Genomic DNA, 20,164 nt, shown 5'->3' on the forward strand with positions numbered 1-20,164 from the left:
TGTGAGACAGGAAACCATCAAAACCCTAGAGGAGAAAGCAGGAAAAAACCTCTCTGACCTCAGCCGCAGCAATTTCTTACTTGACACATCCCCAAGGGCAAGGGAATTAAAAGCAAAAATGAACTATTGGGACCTCATCAAGATAAAAAGCTTCTGCGCAGCAAAGCAAACAATGAACAAAACTAAAAGGCAACCAACGGAATGGGAAAAGATATTTGCAAATGACATATCGGACAAAGGGCTAGTATCCAAAATCTATAAAGAGCTCATCAAACTCCACACCCAAAAAACAAAGAATCCAGTGAAGAAATGGGCAGAAAACATGAATAGACACTTCTCTAAAGAAGACATTTACATGGCCAACAGGCACATGAAAAGATGCTCAGCCTTGCTCCTCATCAGGGAAATACAAACTAAAACCACACTCAGATATCACCTCACGCCAGTCAGAGTGGCTAAAATGAACAAATCAGGAGACTATAGATGCTGGAGACGATGTGGAGAAACGGTAACCCTCTTGCACTGTTGGTGGGAATGCAAATTGGTGCAGCCACTCTGGAAAACAGTGTGGAGGTTCCTCAAAAAACTAAAAATAGATCTACCCTATGACCCAGCAATAGCACTGCTAGGAATTTACCCAAGGGATACAGGAGTGCTGGTGCATAGGGGCACTTGTACCCCAATGTTTATGGAGCACTTTCAACAATAGACAAATTATTGAAAGAGCCTAAATGTCCATCAACTGACGAATGGATAAAGAAATTGTGGTTTATATACACAATGGAGTACTATGTGGCAATGAGAAATAATGACATATGGTCTTTTGTAGCAATGTGGATGGAACTGGAGAGTGTTATGCTAAGTGAAATAGGTCACACAGAGAAAGACAGATACCATATGTTTTTACTCTTATGTGGATCCCGAAAAACTTAACAGAAGTCCTTGGGGGAGGGGAAGAAGAAAAGAAAAAAAGGTTAGAGAGGGAGAGAGCCAAAGCATAAGAGACTCTTAAAAACAGAACAAACTGAGGGTTGATGGGGGGTGGGAGGGAGGGGAGGGTGGGTGATGGGTGTTGAGGAGGGCACCTTTTGGGATGAGCACTGGGTGTTGTATGGAAACCAATTTGACAATAAATTTCATATTTAAAAAAAAAAGGAAAAGTAGTGGGACACCTTTTATTGATTAAAAGGAAATCAGTCAGCTGGGCATCCAACTCTTGATTTTGGCTCAGGTCATGATCCTGGGCTTGTGGAATTGAGCCCGGCCTTGGGCTCAGTGCTGAGCATGGAGCCTGCTTGGGATTCTGTCTCTCTCTGTCTGTCTCTCTCCCTCTCTGTCTCTCTCTCTCCCTCTGCCCCTCTCCCCCACATGTACTCTCTCTCTCTCTCTAAAAAAAAGAAATAAAAAGAAAAACAGAAAAAGGAGAAATAGTGAGTATATAATGAAGAAATTCAGCCAAAGTCATCTAAGTGGTCAAGTTATATTACCAGAATAGGGCAATTAGAGACCTTACAAAGCTTGATACCAGTTTCAGAGAAGGACACAGCACCACTTCTGTGGAATCTTTGAAAAATGCAAAACCAAATCTAGTCAAGAAGAAATATCAGATGAATGTGAATGGAGAGTTGTTCTACCAATGGCTCAAAAAGTGTCAGTACATGGAAGACAAAGAAAGCCTAAAGGACTGCCACAGATAGGAGGAAACTAAGGAATCACAGTAGCTAGAGGCAATGTTGGCTCCTGGATTGGATTCTGAGCCAACAGAAATTTGTTTTGCTCTTAAGAACAGTAGTGATGCAAATGGCAAATCTGAGTAAGTTCTGTAGACACTCAGGGGAAGGAGTGAGGGCACATATGAGAAGGACAACATAAGTATAAAAAGAAACAATCAAGGCAAAAGAAGGAACGAAGAGTTCTAGTTTTATTGTTTCCCATTAGGCTGGGTTTGCCACAAGGTAAGCAGAAGAAGGACGTTGGGTCTGTACTCTGGGTTCCCAGGGCAGCCACACATTTGGGCGAGAAGGTGAGTGAATGGGTTCGGGGAAGTTCTGGCTTCCGGACACCAGGACACAGCGATCCTCTGGGCCAGAGGTCAGACCCCTCAGCCACATGGGTAGGTCCAGCAGGAGGAGCAGGAGCAGGAGGAAGGATTTGGCATTGGCTGCCCCCAAATCTGCTCTTCTTGGCTCAGAATCCACTTCAGCAGCAGCCTCCAGATGACTGACTGCTCCCTCCACAGCAGCTGGAGCCCCCCAAGGGCTGGCTGCAGCAGTCAGAGCTCTGGTGCCTGTGGCGGTGGGATCTGCGTCGCCTGTGGTGGCTCAGACAGCAGCCACCACCCCCAGAGCTACAGCAGCCACCACCCCCAGAGCTACAACAGCCCCCGCCCCCAGAGCTACAGCAGCCTCCACCCCCAGAGCTGGAGCCACAGCAGGAAGAGACTGGAGGGCACTTTGGGGGACACTTGGGGGGGCACTTGGGGGCAGGACACTTGGGGGGGCATTTGGGAGGGGGCTGGCACTGCTGCTGGTTCTGCTGGCAGGACATCTCTGCAGGCAGGGTCAGGAGCTGAGGGAGAGTCACACAGTCAGACCCAGGACACAGAGACCCCCTGTCCCACCACCTCCTATTAGTACATTTCTAGAGCCTTTATTTGATGAACTATTTAATGTAGTCCTTAATAATTCAACACAGAAAATCTCATTATTTCTCATAGTTGTCCAAATGCTCTCATATCATCTCCTTGAACCTAATTTTCTAACAAAGTGTTTTAACCTATTATATAAGTAGAGAAATTAGGCAAAGATGTTAAGTTCTCAGAATCAAACATGTAGTATTTAGGGGAGATATTCTACTGGCATAAACCACAATAATCATTGAAACAATTAATCTAGGTAGCAGTTTATAAATGAATTCTTTTCTTTAGGGGAAACAGTCATTCCCTCTTGGAGAATATTCTAAATATTATTGTCCTGTATGGACATAGAAGCTTACAAATGCACAGAATGTTGGAGATTGGCTGGGAGAACTGGCTGAGGGTAACTATGGTTACTCTAAGCTGGGACTGCACCAGGCCCTGACTGAGTCTGCTTCTCTGGCATCTTGTGGACACTCATCTCAAAGTAACACCTCAGCACCAAGATTTGAGTTGTTCCTACTCAACTCTGCAGCCCCGTTAGTCTGAGCACTTAAAGTAAGTCAGTCAGTTGTGGTTTCCTCTCTGCTGGCTGAGTGTCACTGTTCTTATCTCTACTTTTCCTGGAGGGACAGCTATGCTTTCAAAGAGAAACTTCCCTTTTGACAACAGTTACAGGTTGGTATGAAGGTCAGTGTCGCAAATTATTCCAACCAGAGACCAATAACTATGGGTCAGTGTGGTTTCTCTAAGAGTGCTGTCACTCTCATGAAGTTCCTCCTGCTCGTGTTCCCAGTCTTGCTCCTTGCCTGTCCCTCAGTGTGTCTGAGACTCCTTCCATGCTGATATGAACCCAGTCTCACAGTCTTCTCACTACCACCCACCACACACACACATGTGTGCACACACACCCACACACTCACACACACATGCGCACACATTCTGCCCTGGAGTCCTCCTAAGGAAGGTGGTGCTGTTCCTTGTCCCAGGGGACACTTACCGGTGCACAGGCAGCACAAGGTCCGTCAGCACCTCAGGAGAGGAGTGTATGGAAGGCCTCAGTCCCCAAGGCCCTTTTATCCTGGCCTTGGGCTCTGCCCCAGCCTGTGAGAAAGGATCTGGGCATGAGGGGACTGCCTCTTGCCACCCACATGGTCCTGTGACAGGTGGTGACTGGCAGCTCCTTCCTGCCTCTCCATGGGGCCCAGGGCAGCTGCTTCCAGCTAGGAATAGGGCTGCTTAGAAATGGGGATGGAGTGTGAATCCCTACCATCATCTGCCACTCAGGGTTCTAGCCTCTCATTCTTGGAACCCCTCCCCCCCAGCTCCAGCTTCCTTTCTTTCCTCCCAAATGTTAATTTAATGACTACATCTAACTTGGTTTAAGCCAGGTTTTTAATATATTCCTTCATGTTTTATTCCATATTGGTAATCCTGACACATTACATGTTATACTGTGTGTGGTTTCAACTTTATAAACACCATCACATTTAATGTAACTTGCTCTCTTTAAACATTATTTTTGTGAATTATTTAAATTGATCTTTGAATTGAAATTGTTCTACAATTGAAACTGTAGCTGTCATTTACTCATTTTTACAACCTTATAGTATCTATCTTGTGAGTACAGCATGATTCTGATATGCTGTCTCTTTTGGAATGGCACTCAGGTTGTTTGCGCTATTTGCCATATAAATACTGCACCTATAGGGATGTGTGTGTGTGTGTGTGTGTGTGTGTGTGTGTGTGTGTTTGATATCTGTTGGAGAGAGTCTCCAAGTTAAGCATATGTAAGTGGAACTGTTGAATTTTAGATCAGACACATCCTCTGATTTGTTCTTGTCGATTTGTTTCCACTTATGGTTTATAAGAATCACTCTTTCTGTACATTGTTGCTAAACTTAAATGATTGCCATTTGATGCCTGTGAATCCATGTGCTCTTGTTTTTTTTTTTTTTTTGATATGTGTTTCCTGCTTAGTAAAGATAACAAGCATCCTTCTATGCTTGTTGGTGCTTTTAGTTTCCTTTTCTATGAATTATCTGTTCTTTTTAAAAAACATTGTTTCTATTTGTCTCTTTTTGTTAGGATCTGTAAGTTCTTCACATATTCTGGTTGCTAATCCTCTATTATTACATGAGTTGTGAACATCCTTCCTCAATAATTTGTTTTCTTGTTTGCTTTTTAAAGGTGTCATTTGATGAGCAGGTGTTTTATTTTTAATATAGCTCTATCTCTGCAACATTAACAATGCTATTTGCACGTTTCATGACTTTAAGAAATCTCAACCATTGATAAGCTCAGAAATCTGTTCTTTTCTGTTTTCTTTAAAAAGTTGTAAAAACTCATTTTCTCTTAAAAATTAAGGTTTTTCTTTAAGTTGGAATGGAATTTTTGTACATTTGATATTTATTTCATTTTTTTTCCAAATGGATAATCAGTTGTCTATCATAATCAAATATTTTATTCCCTCCCTAATTTGAAATACCTCCTCAGTCATGGCTGAGTTTCTACATTTGTATAGCTCTGTAATTAGACTGATCATTCTTTTCATTGTCAATTTGTTTATCCCAGTGACACTATCCTGCTGCCTTATTTACTATAGGTGTGTAATCAATTGTGATACCACATAAGTTGTATAACTTTGTTCCCCACCTTAAGATTGTCTTGGTGGGGCGCCTGGGTGGCACAGTCGGTTAAGCGTCCGACTTCAGCCAGGTCACGATCTCGCGGTCCGTGAGTTCGAGCCCCGCGTCGGGCTCTGGGCTGATGGCTCAGAGCCTGGAGCCTGTTTCCGATTCTGTGTCTCCCTCTCTCTCTGCCCCACCCCCGTTCATGCTCTGTCTCTCTCTGTCCCAAAAATAAATAAACGTTGAAAAAAAAATTAAAAAAAAAAAAGATTGTCTTGGTGATTATTAGAGCTTTGCTCTATCGTATAAAATTTAGGGACACCTTGCCACTTACTACAAATGAAAATAAAGAAAAACAAAATATCTTTAGAATTTTGATAGAAATACCGCTAAGTATATGCATTCATATATGAAGGATAGTCAATTTTTTTTAAAAATAATTTTCCTTTCCAGCCATCCATGAATATGGTATATCTCTATTTTGGTATTTATTCTGCAATGCTTTTCAGTAAAGTTTCCTCATTTTATCAAAAATATTTTACAATAATATTTTAGACATTATAATTTTTGCAATTTTATTTTATTTTTTAATATTTATTTATTTTTGAGAGATTTTTTATATTTATATATTTATTATATATTATATATTTATTATACATATATAATTATAATTATTATAATAAATAATTATAATATTTTAAAATATTATTTATTTTGAGAGTGCTGGAGGGACAGAGAGAGAGGAAGACACAGAGTCTGAAGCAGGCTTCAGGCTCCAAGCTGTCAGCACAGAGCCCAACGCAGGGCTCTAACTCATGAACTGTGAGATCATGACCTGAGCCAAAGTTGGACGCTTAACCAAGTATGCCACCCAGGTGTCCCAATTTTTGCTATTTTAAATAGCAACTTTTATAATTTTGAATTATTTATTTCTGATAAATTTATACCTAATTTATTCTGTATTCTGATCTTATATCTTGCAACTTTTCTAATTCTTACTATTATTTTAATTTCTTGTAGTAATCATTCTTATGCATATGATTTTCTTTATCAAATATTTTCTTTCCTCTTGGGTTACATTATTAGAAGCTCAATTGCTATATAAAAGAGTATGTTCATTTTAGATTTTAATTTGTATATACAATTATTTGTTGAATAACAATTCACCAAATTTTCAACTAGATGATTATGATAATTTATATTTCCAACAACACAAGACCTATTTCCGATCACCTTCAGCAATACTGAGTTTTGTAATACATTTCAAGTCTTTTCCAGTTCAGTATAAAGGAATAAATCTAATAGAACTCATCCCTGAAAATTCATCCTTGTTTTATATGTAATTCTTTGGTTATTTGTATGCAGAAACATAAAGCAATAAATTTCAAAATCTATTGATTTTGTAGATAGTTTTGTAGAATGTTTTGTAGATAGTTTTATGTATTTTCTATAAAATTGTAAGAACTTACTGTTTACTATAAATTTTAATTCTGCTACTGGGCTGTGTGTTTTGTTTTTCCTAATATGGTTATTTTTTCCATCTTTTTTAAAAATGGTGCATTCTGCCATACGGATTATTTTTCTATGTGTGAAATTTGTCAATATTTTTTGCCATGCTTAAAATATTTTACCTGACTACTTATAAAGGAATAATTAGGTAAATAGTCTAGTACTTTTGGAGTGTTGATATTGTTGCTACTATAGAGACTTGAAGTTGCTGGTTTGGGGACACTGAGTCTGAATTCTTACTAGGTCTCAGCATTCTTCCTTCCTATCTCCTGAGACTATGAGAGCCTGACAACATAAGAAACAAAACATATGCTTTCAGAAAACTCATCCTTTGCTAGTGCATATTGTTTATGTTAAAATGATACCCAAGCCCTTGAGATCTAGTGCCCGACTTCAGTGTTACATCATGCTGCTATCTTGTCACCTAAGCCCAAACAGATTGGTTGATATTTTGGGTGTTTCTCTTTGTGGAGTTAGGGCATGGACAAAATAGCTTCCAAGTCTCATCACACTTGGAATGGATGAGCTGGGCTCCTGAATCATGTAATTCAGGATTATGTGAGCCCGTAATCAATATCTTGTCTACACTCACATTGGTTACATTCTTTGAAACAATATGAGCCACACCCAGATAATTCACCAGCAGATTTCTGTAGGGTGATAAGTCTAGGACATAATAATGTGAATATCTCAGAGTGAGAAATCTGATGATAATGGCTTAGGTCACAAAGTAAAGCTAATGCTAGTATTAATAAGACATTTTTAAACTCAGTATTCATTGAATGCATATTAGAGCTGATGAGGGATATAGAAATGTAAAACCCAAGCTGGGGATTCTAGGAGAGTTTATTATAAGTGGATTTGAGAGAAGAAGAAGAAGAAAAAAAAACTCATACAGGGAATCACAGTGAACTGTGAATAGCACAGTTTTACAAGTGCATGGATCATGAAATAAATCATGGAAGTTTAACAGGGAGGATAAATTCAAGGTAGAGAAAATAGCTTAAGAAGAATATTTCTAAACTGGAGATGTAGCAAGGGTCCTATTGCACAGGCTTCAACCATCAGCCAGTAGAGATTGGAGCCCATCATGGTCTGAGGCAATTATTCCTGAGGGAGAGGGGTAGAACCCAATGTGGAAAAAAAATCAATGAGGAACTGAAACACAAGGAGGAACAGAATGTAGGGGACATATGGCAGGCAAGAGGCAGAACAATTCAGGAAAGGCTGGACATGAGGGGATACCAGATGCTAGAAGGAACATGGCAAGATATACAGATGTGTATGTGTGCACACCCACGTACATATAGTCATATATGTGGTCTCTCATGGTCTCTATAATATCTCTAAGTAGAAGAACACATAGACACACACATACCTCAACCACATACTAGTAGGGTTCATACCACACCAAGTAACCTGGATATTTTCAAATCAACATCCGTTCAGGGTCTAGGAAATTCCAGAATTCTTCACAAGCCTGGAGGGAAGTAGACTCCCTTCATACAGTCTCCCTAGCTCTGATTCTACTTCATCTGATAAGTGGTTTAATTGTTTAATAACCTTGCACCACCATAGATGGGGGTCTTGCTATCCGACTTACTACCAACCCAGATGTGAACTCTGGCTCTTTTCTTTATCTCCTAAAAATGTGAAAATACCAATATTATTTTGAAAAGCCTGTTTTCATATAACTGAATTGAGGCTTTAAGAGACTAGGAGTGTTGGGAGATGCTTATAAAACAGAAAGAGACAAAAGTTATACGATATATTAATTACTCTTGTTCTTAAACACACTCCATCTTCCACTCCACTAAGGATGTCTTTCTCCTGGCTGCTTTACACTGGGCAGTGTCCAGTCTTACACAGTCTCACTGTTTCTTCACTGCCATATGTGGACTTCAGTTTAGCCTTAGACATGACACCTGGAAAATCTGAATTATTTATCTCACTGGTGGACCAGGTCTTCCCTCTCTCCTTCCTCTATAAAACTTCACTCCTGGTTCACAATGTCTTATTAAAACCTACCAATAAGCTCAACAAAACAGAAGAAGATTGTATTTTCTAACCAGATTCACTCTCCTTAGAAAACAACTGTAATTAAAAAAAAAATGAATGTGTTGACATTTTCTTAGAGAATATAGCATGTTAAAAACTATCAGAAATTTCCCTTGCATTAGCTTACTGACTTTCACACCCCTCCAACAAGAAAGTTATTTTTATATGATCTCCACTGTAGTTGGACAAAACTGAGAACAAGAGGATGAGGTATTTTTCACAAGGTCATGCAGCTAATAGGTGGCAGAACCAAGATTCTCTCCAGGGTTACACTCCTCAAGCAGGTTCCTGGTTGCTATAGCACACACACACATGCGTGGATACACACACACACACACACACACACACACACACACTTACATAAAAGTAATAAACAGTTGGAGGATTCTATGAAACTTGGATTAAACCAGATTGTCCAGAAACATTGAATTAAGATTTGGGAGGCAAGAAAATAGAACTCAAGCTCCAAAACTGAGCCAGGCAGGTATCCTGCAGGGACAATGGGAGAGTCAGGTGGGGGATGATTGCAGTTTTTCTCCCTTGATCCTTTTTCTAAGCAACCCTATTGCTAACTGGGACTAACTGCCAGTCACCATCTGGTCACAGGTGACAGGACAATGTGGGTGGCAGGAGGAGGTCCCCTCATGCCCAAGTCCTGTCTCACAGCTTAGGGGCAGAGCTCAAAGCCAGGATAAAAGGGCCTTGGCCTCAGAGCACCTTCGTATACTCCTCTCCTGAGGTGGTGACAGACTAGTGCTGCTTGCACACGGTAAGTGTTCCCTGGGAGGGAACTTAGACCAGAGCTGCAGGGGCAGGTGAGAAAAGGCCTTGGGGATTGGAGGCCATGTGGAAAAGGGGAGAAAAGACTCAGGAAGACTGAAGGAGGACATGCATGGGGAAGTGCGTCTACTGAGTGCTGGATAGAAGAGTGGATGGCAGTGTCTTTGTGTTATACCAAACTGAGCTCTAGCTGGGAGGGCTGTCAGGTCAGAGAGAATGAAAGTGCTGGCCATCAGGCTCCACTAGAATTGCTTTCACAAGAGGATATCACCTTTCAGAGTAAAATCTTAAATTGTGACTCTTTGCAAAGTTCAGCTGGGAAGAGAAAGGGCTAATCAGAGGATATTTGGGGCAGTTCTAAAACCTACATACCTATGGATCTGAGATGAAATTGGGGTCTGTGTAAGAAGTCAGACACACCAAGCTGAGACTCACTGTGCCAAGATATAGTGAGAGGCCTTGGGTGTGCTGGAAATGCCAGAGCATCAGACTGGAGCTGGGGTGTCCAAGTTTGAATCTCCCACCTCCACAAACATACCATTCTTTACCTATCTCAGTAAGAAAGTGAGCCAGTGAGACCAGTCAGCCTCCCAGACCATTTCTATCAGCATGTCCAATTCCTTACAGAACAAAACCTTCGATGAAGTTATGATCCTTAATTCCTTTCTTCAAGACAATATTTACATTCTGATCTGGTTTCCAGGCTGGACAATTTGAGACTTCTGGTTGACAAGATGGGAGAAATTACCACCTTCACTTATCAGATAATTAATCATAGATTTTCTTCTTACTGGTTTTTGCCTCTGTTTCCTTTTTTTGTGAAATACAGAATAATCCCTGCCTACCTCAAACAGAAATTATGACTCAAGGGAGGCAGTGTGAGAGCATTTGCCTAACCACTAGAAATAATGAAAATTCCAGTGTTGAATTATCAACAACTCCATTTAAACTGTTAAAAATAAAAGCTCTAGAAATGATACTGAGAACAGGAAGGGGTGGGGTGGGGGGCTCTGTGTCCTGGGTCTGACTGTGTGACTCTTCCTCAGCTCCTGACCCCTCCTGCCGAGATGTCCTGCCAGCAGAACCAGCAACAGTGCCAGCCCCCTCCCAAGTGTCCCCCCAAGTGTCCTGCCCCCAAGTGCCCCCCCAAGTGTCCCCCAGTCTCTTCCTGCTGCAATGTCAGTTCTGGGGGCTGCTGTGGCTCCAGCTCTGGGGGCGGGGGCTGTTGTAGCTCTGGGGGTGGTGGCTGCTGTAGCTCTGGGGGTGGTGGCTGCTGTCTGAGCCACCACAGGCGACGCAGGTCCCACTGCCACAGGCACCAGAGCTCTGACTGCTGCAGCCAGCCCTCAGGGGGCTCTGGATGCTGCAGCCAGCCCTCGAGGGGCTCCAGCTGCTGTGGAGGCAGCAGCGGTCAGTCATCTGGAGGCTGCTGCTGACATGGACCCTGCCTGAGCCAAGAAGAGCAGACTTGGAAGCAACGAACTGCAGAGAACGTCATCTTTCTCCCCCTAGGCCTAACTCAGAGTCTGAGAGGTCCCAGAGAAGACTCTGAACTTAAAGACAAGATGACATCTGTGGGGTTTAGAAATCAACCGTCTCCTACTCCCCCATCTGTTGGCCTTGGATCTCATCCCCATGTCAAAGTAACTCATGTTGTACCTTATTCCACAGTGCTCTCTGGCTGATGTAAAACAATAAAATCAGGAATCTGCTCAGCATGTTGTTCTGAAAGGACCATTTCTTTCCTGGATTATCATTGTTCTCCTCCACCCTGTCCTCTGCTGGTAGTGGCCTTGGAACCTCAGGGGCCAGAGGGCACTCTGGCCTAAACTGGGGTAAATGGAGGTGTAGCATGAAAGACAAAGGCTTCCCACTCTGTTTTGTACCATGTTGTCTGGGCTCTGAAGCAGATTGCTGTAACCAAGTCTCTGGTTACAAGTCTTTGGGGAAGAATTAAGAGGACAGTGTCCTGAATTCTTAATCATAGAAAATTTCTTATTCCCTTTGTTTCCCAGCAGTTAGGTTACCTTTTTGTAAACATAAATGCTTGAGCTTCTGGTCACTTTCAGGGCCCCAACCCCATGTTGTCCTCTCTCCATGTACTCATTCTGGTGCTCTTGACCTACCCCACCAAACATCCTTCCTCTCCCACCACACACACACACACACACACACACACACATGAAGAAAAAATCAAATTAATAAAATTAAAAAAGAAAAAAATAGACATATTTTGAAAATACATGTTTCCTACCCACCACTTCTGTAATACATTTAGGCCCAGAACATTTGGGAGTAAAAATTGCTCTTGTACTCACCTCCCAGCAAACCTTTCTTCCTCTTCTGGCTCCATTAAATCCTCTACACCTTTTTTCCCCCAAACATACCCTTTGTGCCACATTTGTGAGCTTGCCACTTCATTTCTGAGAAGCAGGGGTCTCTACAGAATAATGCACATGCTTCTTAAGTCCTGCATTTAAGACCCAACAGAAAGTGTTTCCAACTTAATTTCCAAGGTTTGCCCTTCATGGTGCTCCAAGAAAACTCATGCTTTTCCCACACTCAACAATTGACTCTTATCTAGAGATAACTCAGACTTGTACATCTTGATGTCTTTTATCTGGGAAGCAGTAGAGTTTACCATCTGTAGCTCAGTATCCAGAACATTTTACATCTTCATTAAATTCTATTCCCCCTTGAAGGCCCACCTCAAATATCATCCTTTTGTAAAGCCTTATCTGGTCACCTAAGCACTTCCTCAAGCAGGTGGATGTTAAACAATCTGACTATAACCATCAGATTGAGCAAACATAGCTTATGGGATGTAATAAAAATAGAAATTTTTAATATTATGCTGCTATCTTTAAAATTTTATTCAATGGGATGATCTTCTAGTTCCTAAAGACCTAGGAAGGCCTAGTGACTTTACAGCTCTTTCCAAGTAAATGAAATAATTTATTTTGAAGCACAAACCCAGTCTCAGTTTAGAAATTAAAATATTCAGTGTAAGAAATAGTCACAATGCCAAACTTGGTTTAACGGCACATTTGTCAGTCCTGTGGGCTGGGTGATCACAGCAGGAAAAGGGAGCCTCTCCATTTCCTTCCCGATGTTTGTTGCTTCTTCTAGTCTTCAAAATGCATTTCTGATTGCTGCTTGGACACTGGGGGAAGGGGCACAGTCTACATGGGGTGCAATTTTCTTCTGATATTAGATGCAATTACTTAGCAGATTCCAGTCTCTGACTCCTCCTTTCCTTTATCTGTGATGTGAATGATGCCTCTCCTATGGCAGCAAGGTCACACCTAATTCCAGAATCTTCTCTTAAGCAAAGGATGAAATGGCTCAGGACCAGGACCAGTTGTTCTTTCCACTGTGATGGACATTTGGTCACAGGAAACTGCACTAATGTACATTATTTGACTCACACTTGTAGAGGAACTTGCTTAGGTGACACAGCTGGTTTCATTTCCTTGCCATTTCCTGGGTAAGACTTGGGTCCTACTTCCTATCCCTGAAATCAGGGAGACATCTGGCAGACTCCTCCCTGGGGAAGAATTAAGAGGACAGTGTCCTGAATTCTTAATCATAGAAAATTTCTTATTTGTTTCCAGCAGTTAGGTTACTATATATATATATATATATATATATATATATACACATATATACATATATACATGTGTGTGTATATACATATATACATATATACATGTATATATGTATGTATATATGTATATATATACACACACAAATACATACACACACATATATATATACTTATTATATATTTATATGTATTTATTGTATATTTACATATCAAATATTTATTATATATATAATTCTGTGAGATAATTATATATTATTTGTATATCATATATAATACATGATGTATGATGATAATATATATCGTTCAAAAACTATCTGCAAAGTTCCTCCAAAAGGGGACTCTTTTTACTTGCTCAGGAAAGAGCTCTATCACTCTGACTTGGCTCTTAGGTGGGACATTTTCAGAATTCTGAGTGGTGTGGAACATGGACTCTAGTCACACTTTGTGAATGCCCATTTTACCATCTCCACTTAAAGGACACTGACTTTAGGCAATTTTGTTGATACAGCTGTCCTCTATATCTTTGCTTTCAGAGAAGTTCACCATGTCTGTTTTATGAAAAGCTCTGCCTCATACTCTGACACCATTTCCCAGACAACTCCTATGAAGCTGTCCCTGAACTTGGACTTGGGTTTTCTTCAGGGTGCAGCTTAGTCCTTGGGACAAGGCAGGGACACATGCATATTCCATCCCTCCATTAGTCTCCTCCTCCTTCCCCCTGTATGACATTGCCCCAACTCACCTTTGAATTTCTTTCACCTTCAGCCAAAAAAAATTGTTTAGAAAAGTGTACTTGAACTTTTTACAAATAGCCCATGAATCTTGGTTAATTCTAACTAGAAACATCCATATAGCACGCGGCAAAGATTGTAAAAATTAAAAATGCCTATTAAAGGAATCAGGGAATTAAAAAAATCAGTCACTTCTTTCTTTTCTCTCCCTGAGTTTTTTAGAGTCAAATATTTCATATCTATGTTTTGTAAAATAGTCTTGATTTTTTTTATCAAAATGTTTTTAATTAAAAATTTCACATGATATTTAATTATTATTAATTTTACTTTGAGTTTATTTCGCCTTGATAGTCTTTTTTATTATTGAAATATGGTTCACCTACTATATTAGTTTCAGATGTACAACATAGTGATCTGACAATTCTATACATTACATAATGCTTACCAAGAAAAGTGTGCTTACCACCATCACCATACAATGTTATCACAATATTATTGACTATACTCCCTATGCTGTACTTTTCATCCCTGTCTTATTTATTTTATAACTAAAAGTTTGTACTTTCTTAATCCCCTTCACCTATTTTGCCTGTTTTCTACCCCCCTCCCTTGTGACAACCACCAGTTTGTTCTCTGTATTTATGAATCTGTTTCTGTTTTTGTTTGTTTTGTTTTTTTTTAACGTTTTATTTATTTTTGAGACAGAGAGAGACAGAGCATGAACGGGGGAGGGGCAGAGAGAGAGGGAGACACAGAATCAGAAGCAGGCTCCAGGTTCTGAGCCATCAGCCCAGAGCCCCACGCGGGGCTTGAACTCACCAGCCGCGAGTGTGACCTGAGCTGAAGTCGGACTCTTAACCGACTGAGCCACTCCGGCGCCCCTGTTTTGTTTTTTAGATTATACTTATTAATGAAACTATATGGTATTTGTCTTCCTCTGTCTGACTTATTTCACTTAGCATAATACCTTCTAGATCATCCATGTTTTTGCAGATGGCAAGATTTCATTTTTTGATAAACTTGATATAGTCTTGATAGTCTTATTATAAACTGGATAAGTGGCCAATACCTCAAATTTATATTTTAATTCATGAAAAAACACAAGTGTCTGGTGGAGCAGATAGTAAGAACCCATCACAACTGCTGTGATTAATACGACCTCTAGATGTCCCTGTGTCTTTAGTTAATCATTCAAGATTCAAAGTCTCATGAGGATTCATCCATATGGCTGTTCTTCAGCATGTATCTGCTCCTTGGCTATTTCAGAAAGCTAGAAGAGGGATGTATATTCCTTTGATGTCATTAACAAGAAAGCTCAAACACTACACGGGTTGGGCGATCCCTTCCAAAAAGTCAACTAGCATACTAACATGTATGGAGTTGATTGCTGGCCAAAGTGACACATGACCACCATGTTTTCTAAGTAGGAATTCTCAGACAAGAGGATTTTATATTTCTGAGGAATGTAATATTCCAGTTTGAAATGGGTCAGGGGTTGTCTCTCCTCGCTTATACTGGATACCTCCTAATGTCAGGTGCTATAAATATCTACCTCAGATTAGATTGTCATGAACACAGAGGTTATGTTTCCCTACAAGGTCATGAAGATTTTTTCATACATGAAGAGTTTTATATTTTTAATCCCATCAGTTAGGTTTGGATCCATTCTGAGTTATTTTTTTTAAATACTGTAGGTAGGGAACAACTTCATTCTTTTACATGTGGATATATAGTTTCCCAGCACCATTTGTTGAAAAGACTATGATTTCCTCAGTGAAATGTCTTGACACATTGTCAAAAATCAATTGACCAGGCATTGATGGGTTTATTTCTGAACTCTCAAATCTCTTAATTGGTCAGATCCAATTAGGTGCAGTGCCCTTTGCAGGTAGTTTTTGAGGGGATCTTTGAGGTTTGTTCTGAACCCAGAAGGGCTTTGCTTTCCTTGATTCTCTCTGGTAAACTAGCTGTCCTGCTGTGATTCAATGTATTGCTGCCATGGATAAGCAACTTTTCTTAATAAAATCTCCCTTATTTCTCAGAGTGGTTTTAGGTTTGAACTTCTCCCAAACTCTGTTCTGAATAAAGGAAGCTCCTTTGGCAAGAACCTCAAAGCTTTTTATCTTTTGGTTTACCCCTTCCGCTGGTCAAAATCTCTGAGCCACTGCTCTGGAGCTGAGTTTGGGGACAGTTTTGTCTGCTTCTCTTGGAGAGACATCCTGTTGTATAAGCAGGGCATTGTACTGGGATGGCAACCTCTAGTCTTCTTAAATTGCCTCTTCACCATGGATTTTCTATCCTAAAAGTGAGGTGAGGCAAAGGTGATAAGGGTTTCAGGATTCTAGGTCTGTTGCAACTGAGGTAGGATCACTGCCTGCCTCTTCAGTGGGAGCTGGGTAGAAGAAGGAAGCCCTGTGTATTGGCTGCCCCATCTTGGGATTTAGCCTCTGCAACATAGAGCTAGAGATGTTATGAGAAATGTTGGCTTTTAGTTGTTACTGACATTTAGTAGATTTTCTTGAATAAATGTTTTCTTAATTTGCCATAGGACAATTTATAGAAACTTTAAAAGTTTTTTTTAAAGTAATTGTCAACAGTTATAGCTATTTTGTTGGGGAGATGGAGTTCTTCATACTGTCGTTCCAGAAGTCATCCTGTAAAATCTTTGGTTCAATTTGGTTTAGATTTTCTTTGAGACTTAAGAAGACTCTACATCTTAAGATTTTATGTATGTATAGATTTATTTTATATTTTATTTTATATTTTTAAAAATTTATTTTATGAGGAGTATGGATAACTTTGAGCACAGTTTTATTTCTGTTCTTTAAATACCAGAAAATTCTCCTCTACTTCTCTCCTTTGGATGAGAGAAAAGGAGAACATAAGGGACTGAGCCTTTTGACGATGAATAGGTTACACTAAGCCTATCCTTTGCTAGTGACAATTTCCTCTACTGAAATAGAAACCAAGAATTTAAACCCAGTGGTTTGTCCTCGTGATGTTACTTGTAGCCATGGGTACAAGTCAGGATTATGGTGGTTTGGCTACAGTTGTACCAGGAGGAAAACTCTAGGGACAGAAGATCTCTTAGTATCTATTCCTAGGAAAAAAAGGCAAGTATGAGTTCTGAAATAAGAAGTACCTGAACACTGACTCCAAATTGAATTTTTTGGTACAATCTAAATAAAAATATCATAGTATTCGGGAAATGTAGTTGAAGTGTCCACAGTGTGATGTAGGCAATCCACCTCACTTTAAGTCTCTGATTTTGTCATGGCCTGAGTTCATAGTCATGTGAAATTAATTGACTCAGGACATAATATATGGAAAGCATTCTGTAAACTGTTTTTACAAATGTTGATGACAAGGATTTTTCAATACCTAATAACTAATATGCATAATGAACCATTGCATTCACTGAAAAGAAATAGGATATATATGAGACATAGCCTCATGCTTGAAATGTTTACAATCTCACATTAAAATGTGCACAATAATAAATTACATGTGCAGCAAGCAATAAAGCCTCTGGAAGATTTTCTTGGTCAGGCATTACCAGGGAACCCGTTACAGAAGAATTGAGGATTTAGATTGGTTCTTGAAAGATTTTCCAAAGACAAAGAGAAGAGGGGGAGAATACTCTCAGAAGAAGAACCAGCACAAAAAAGAAAAAGACAGAAATAAAGAAGGGAAGGAAGGAAGGAAGGAAGGAAGGAAGGAAGGAAGGAAGGAAGAGACATCTATTGCTCAGAGCAATAGGGTCACAACAAATTGGGACTAGGAATGAGAAGGGGTGGATAATTATCAGGGATGGGCTCCTGTCCCCAGCCCAGGATGGGATGCTAATAATAATAGGAACAACATCATTCAAAATACTATCATTCTGATGTGGTACATGCAGGTGGACTAGTACCATTTTCAACCCATAACCAGAATTCACCTGCCTCTCTGTTTGCCCATCTTTCACTTATCATCTTGTGTTATCTATTAATGTGTAATGTGTTTACACTATCTCTAGAGTGAAAGCTCCAAAGCATGAAGCAGGGCTCTTACTGCTTTTTGTATCCAGGACAGAGTAGGTGCTTAGCAAATACCAAATCATAGAATCATGCCATAGACACCTCTGCCAGGGAGAAATGGAGTGGCACTGGAGGGAGACACATGTCTGAGGTCCTGACCTGGAATTGGCTGGACTTGGAAGTCTAGTAGGGTGAGGGACTGCTCAAGGACTTCAAAAAGGCTCACTTCAGGGAGTGGACAAAGCCAGATGCTGCCTCCTCCACTAAATGTGCCAATCCTGGTGGGGTCAATCCCCAACACCGTGATGGAATTCACTGTATTGAAAATGACTGGACTCTGAGACTTCAGGGGGCCAGCATTATGAGGAGTGGTCTGGGGGAACTGGAGAGGAAGGGGGAAAGAGCCTCCAGAAAGAGTCCTCAGCCCTTGGGTAGAGGTGGTGTTAGTTGGGTTGGGTGGTTGTTAGTTAACCTCAAGGAAATGCATTTGTGGTGCATGAGGTATCAGAGTGTGGGCTTATGTGGTATGAGTCTGGGTGGGGAAAAGGAACCGCTGTGATAGTAAGACAAGAGTTACTCTGCCCTCTCAGTGCTTACTGTCCATCACTCCTTTCTGAGGAGCAGTTAGGATTACTTCTGAGGCCTGACAGGGAGGAGAAGAGGGAAAGGGGGAAAAGGAGAGATAGGAGGGAGAAGGAATTTAGGGAAGAAGGGTTCTGACCTCTGAGGCCCCATAACTCAGGTACTGTCTCCCCAGGGTCCTGTTCTAACAGGCTGAGAAAGGCTTCTTACCATCTCACCTTCTGTTTCACTTATATAGACTCTTCTTTTCAGCCAAACTACATGTCAAAGCCTGCCTCCCCCTGGGAGCCTTCTAAGATGAAGCAGGTGAGCCCTGGTAGTCTTGTCCTGCAGATTTACTCCAGCAGCTGTTCCTCTGGCCTTGTCCCACTCTCCAGTATTGTTAAGTTCTTACCTGTCATCCCACACACTGACCTTGCTCACCTTTGTACAATGTATGACTTGAAGTCTTTGAGGACAGCCCCTATAATCAGAAAATCCTTTGTAATAGCTCACCTTTTCCACTTACCTGTTTCCTGAGTCCCTACTGTGTCAGGCACTGAGAACACAGAGGAAGGCAAGACACTGTCCCTACCACCAGAAATTTCAACAGGATCTTTTCACTTAGCCAGGCATGTCTGCAGCTATTCTGAGACAGAAGCCTCCAGAAGTGAAAGACTGTATTTCAATGCGAATGTTCCTACCGTAAGCACAGCCACCATGTGCTGATGTCAATTTTCATAATAGATAAGTGAAAACTTTTCACTCTGTAAAAAGCTTTTCCTTGGGGTCTCTCTATAATTACATAAGCAACTCCACTTTGCATTAAGAGGTAGCAGGGTTTATGAATGTTTTGTTCTCCACAGTATTCACAGCTTGATCTTTAAGGTGAGGTCCACCCACCAATTTCTCTGTACTATTTATGAAAGGGTGTTCCTAGAAGTCTTAGGTGGGGTTACAAGAAGTTGAGATTTGGCCCACAAAACAAAAAACAAGTGGGTTTTTTATGTTTTTCTCCTATTTTTTGTTCTCCCCACATGCAAAGTCTATTTTAATGGCACATAGATTATTCCATCCCACAAGTATTAATGAACATTAATGTCAAGGACAGAATCAGGCCCTAGGAATTTAGAATGATAAAGGCAAGATCTTGTCATCAAGTAACTGTGTAACAAAGATGATAGGACAAATATGTAGGTCACCTTGATTATGAGCTGCTAAAAATTCTGTGAGAGGTATCTCTGACATTCAGAGGAGGGAGGACTCAGATGTGGTCTGGCAGACCAGGCAAGTCTTCATGGAGGTGGTGGCCTTGAGCTGAGTGGAAGAAAGCATGGATAGAGAGTAGGGGTGGACCAGAAGTGTCTTCCTCACACTTGGGTGGCATTTAACCTAGTCCTTCCTTATCAATCCTAGAGACATCTCCATAGTCATCATGTCCCTCTCAGGTCCCCAGAGATGTCATCTAGACTTGGCCAGTGTACCCAGCCCACTCAGGCCACTCTGAAGGCTATAGCCTCTGGTTGTTCACTCACATGGGATTCCTTTGACCCACATCCTGCTGCGTGCCACTGAGGAATCCAGTCCTGGGAATTGTGAAACATTCACATAAATAGTCCACTCACAGCTGTCTT

At 40.8% G+C, this 20,164-nt stretch overlaps 2 long non-coding RNA genes across 2 annotated transcripts; one reads left to right on the top strand and one right to left on the bottom strand.

The window, feature by feature from the left end:
* Positions 1-1,899: 1,899 nt before the first annotated feature.
* On the bottom strand, positions 1,900-3,949 carry LOC109503124. The gene is made up of 2 exons (XR_002162022.2): positions 3,636-3,949; positions 1,900-2,568 (listed from the first exon to the last, which is right to left on the bottom strand). It is a non-coding gene; the product is annotated as an uncharacterized LOC109503124 (long non-coding RNA).
* Positions 3,950-9,510: 5,561 nt separating this feature from the next.
* On the top strand, positions 9,511-11,327 carry LOC105260846. The gene is made up of 2 exons (XR_002162023.2): positions 9,511-9,601; positions 10,659-11,327. It is a non-coding gene; the product is annotated as an uncharacterized LOC105260846 (long non-coding RNA).
* The last annotated feature ends 8,837 nt before the right edge of the window (positions 11,328-20,164 follow it).

The sequence above is a fragment of the Felis catus genome, chromosome C1, assembly GCF_018350175.1.
Source record: "Felis catus isolate Fca126 chromosome C1, F.catus_Fca126_mat1.0, whole genome shotgun sequence".
Taxonomy (NCBI): Eukaryota; Metazoa; Chordata; class Mammalia; order Carnivora; family Felidae; genus Felis; species Felis catus.